Source organism: Mus pahari, chromosome 9 (assembly GCF_900095145.1).
Source record: "Mus pahari chromosome 9, PAHARI_EIJ_v1.1, whole genome shotgun sequence".
NCBI classification, from domain to species: domain Eukaryota; kingdom Metazoa; phylum Chordata; class Mammalia; order Rodentia; family Muridae; genus Mus; species Mus pahari.
In genome coordinates, this window is record NC_034598.1 from 48042727 (window position 1) to 48046169 (window position 3443).

Genomic DNA, 3443 nt, shown 5'->3' on the forward strand with positions numbered 1-3443 from the left:
GGATAGCATTTGAAATGTAAATGAAGAAAATATCTAATAAAATAAGTTAAAAAAAAAGTGAGATGCTAGTGTTTCATGTTGACAAGGGGTGGCTGTGATTTTGTAGATATTGTCAATTTTGCATCTCATAGCATTACCTAGGAGACAAGCTTCTGGTTATGCCTGTGAGGGATCAGAGTAAGAGGACTAAGCCAGGCGGATTCATGGCAGGCTCCAAACTGATATTTCAGGAGACTGGGTGTAAGTTTCTCTTTCCCAGAACTAAGCAAGCTTGGCAAGTCAGTTCCTGGGGGGGGGGGGGGGGTTGGAGGGCACAGCCAGCATGTAGCCCTTCAGGAGTTATCACAACATCTGGCCTCAGGCAAAAATAGTCAGTCAAAATGAGTCAGCAACAGTTTCTAGACCCCTCAGCAATAGTTTTGGAAAGTCCCCAGAGCCCTAGTCAATCTCAAAGTCACCCCTACTACCTAGAGATCAAGTCAACAAATCAAGATAAACATCACCTACCCCTCCCTGGAATTCCTTAATCTGTTTTACATTGAGCCTGCAAGCTCAACCCCAAGTCTCCATTTTGATAAATTGTAGACCCCTGAGTGCAGGATTTCTGCAGAATAAATGCTCTTTGCTTTTGCATACTATTTGAATCTGAGGTACCATTCTTCAGCAAATCACAGACCCTTATTAGGTTAATGGCGGTGAGAAGACTCACCTTAACTGTGAGCCTCACAGATACCTGGGCTAGAGTTCTGGGTTGAGCAAAAAGGAAAACAGGGGAATTTCAGAACTCTGAGATAACAGAGCATAAGTAATACAACCATAATGTTTTGGTGTATTGTCAGTAAAGTTATAACTCCAAAAAAAGTGGATGAACTTAATTTCACCTTATCAGCAACACAGAGGCTACATACAAAAGAAGATTCTCTAGTGAAGGTTGAGAGGTGCACAATTAGTATGGGTATAAAGATAAGAACTTAAGGGATGGGTTGTTATGTCTGTTTAGCAAATAATAGTATCAGGTCCCCACACATACCTAGGCCCTATGATTAACCAGCCAAAGGTTTTTGACCCAGTAAATGGTACCAGGCATGAGTTCCATCTTGTGGAATAAGGCTGAAATCCAACAATAAAGTGATTCATTATTCTCATAACATTTCTACCACTATTGCACTAGAAGGCATATCTTGACAAAACAGTTATTGTAGCTCACATGGCTCTCAGGTGGATAAGACTACCAATGACATTGCTTCCCTGGTAACATGCAGAGAACCATCCAACAGTGTGAAGCTAACCAAAGGAGTGAAACTTCCAAGCCAGCACCAGCTTGATGATTCCATGTCCTATAATTTAAATGCATGGAATCTTCAACAATAGGTTCTACCATCAAGTTCTAGAAAGCAATGAAGGGCAATGGCAACAGCCTGTAATATTTCAGGGATTCTATGGGAACACACCTACTCAGAAAATGTAACCATACCTGATGTTTTTATTTAGTAGCCTACAGTACCTGGACAAGGCACTATCCAACAATACAGGGAAACTGCACTTACTCCCCTTCTTACACATGTACATATATTTAGGAATCTTTGGTAATTCTATGTTACCATATAGTATTTTCAAGATTCCATAGTGTTAATTAGTTATTCCACCCTTTACAAAGTGGAAGAAATTTAACCCAGCAACATGGATATGCTGATGATACTCAAAGACCTTCTAGGTCTGTGTGATCTGGCTGGAATACAAACATGCCTTTAGTAACCCTAACCCCAAACCCAAACCCAACCCTAACCCTAACCCTAATCCTAACCCTAACCCTAATACCTTTGATCCTTCTGTCTGGAATCCTTAACACACACCTTTAATCCCTAACAATGACCTCTAATGGAGAGCAGACAAAGTGATGAATCAGAGAAAGATTTGACAGAATAAGTTGGAGATATGATACACCCAACTCTCATGAGACCATAGGAAAAGGATTCTATTTAGAGAGCAGCACAAGGACAGTCTGTCAGGATACCAGCAGTACAGTTCAAAAGTGTCACCAAACACAAATCAGGAGCTATTGCCAGGAGTTCTCTGTCGTGCCTCTCTCATGGGTCTTACCTCCACAAAACATCACAGGAGTCTGTGTCACATGACACAACCATAAATTTCACATATATACAGTGGAAATTTTATTAAACTATAAAAAAATGAAACCATGACACTTGTTGGAAAATTTATGCAATAGAGGGTCATTGTGTTAAGCCTAATAAGCAAAACAAATAGCACATTTTTCTCTTGTATACAGGATATAAACTTTAATTTATACTGTGTGTGTATATATGTGCATGTGTATGTAGGCCATGAAAGTATAAATGAGAATATGTCAGGGGAGGAAGCAGTCTTAAGGATGGGTGGGAGGGGAAGAAAATGTAATGGAATTGCTATGATATAGGAGGACTGTCTGTGGAAAAGATCAACACTAAGAGGAGGGAGCAACAGGAAGGAAAGGATGTGAGGAGACCAATAAGAGAAAAGTATGATGACAAATATATATGAAAATTCTATACTTAAAATATGACTTTGCTTGCTAATAAGACAAATTGGTTACCATGCTACATTTTGCTTGACCACATTTTCTTGGTCTAACTACCCTAAGAATTGAATGACATTTTGTGCGGGAAGGCATTTATACAGTGGATATTGTGCCCTGTTCAAATCTAGTGTTTATTAGCAAGTAGGTGATTAGCCAGATAAATTCAACCTCAAGAAGTTGTCCCTAGGTGGAAATATTGTATATGCACATCTTAAGACCCTCTCTTCCTTAAAAATGGAGATTTGTGAGTTTTTCCTTAGAAGCTCATGGGCTGATATGTATCTCTACTCTTACCTTACTTTGCGCATAACACTTTCACCTGTTTCATGTTTCACTTCTGCATGTTCCCTCAAAAAATGAAAACTGCTATTTACTGCCTTTGGCAAAAGTATATGCATGGGCTAATGAATAACGGGCTGGTTGTGTTTAGAAAATATGGCTTTTCAGGACCTTCATGACCTCAAAATCTTCCACCTAATCTTCCTCTCCGCTGCCAGGACCAGCTGTGACTACCCACTGAGAAATTGAAATCTAATGACTCCGTACTTCCTCCACAAGTGATGCTCGTTCTAACTTCAGTGACCCAAAAGCCAACCTCCAAGCTAGACCCTCTGGACTTTCTCCCTTGCTGTAGTGTAAGATTGTCCCCAACATTATCAACAAAGAACACTCATTAGCTTCTTCCAAACCAGGATCCCCAGGGCTGCTTGAACTTCTTCACTCAATTGATCCCCCGGTGCATGTTTTCAGTGCAGCAGATGGGTAAAGCATCATCTGAGGTTAACAGTGGGTTCATATTCTACCTTCTGAGGTCATCATGTATTCTGGACTAAAAAAATCTAGGACTATTTTCTCCTCAAAGTCCTTC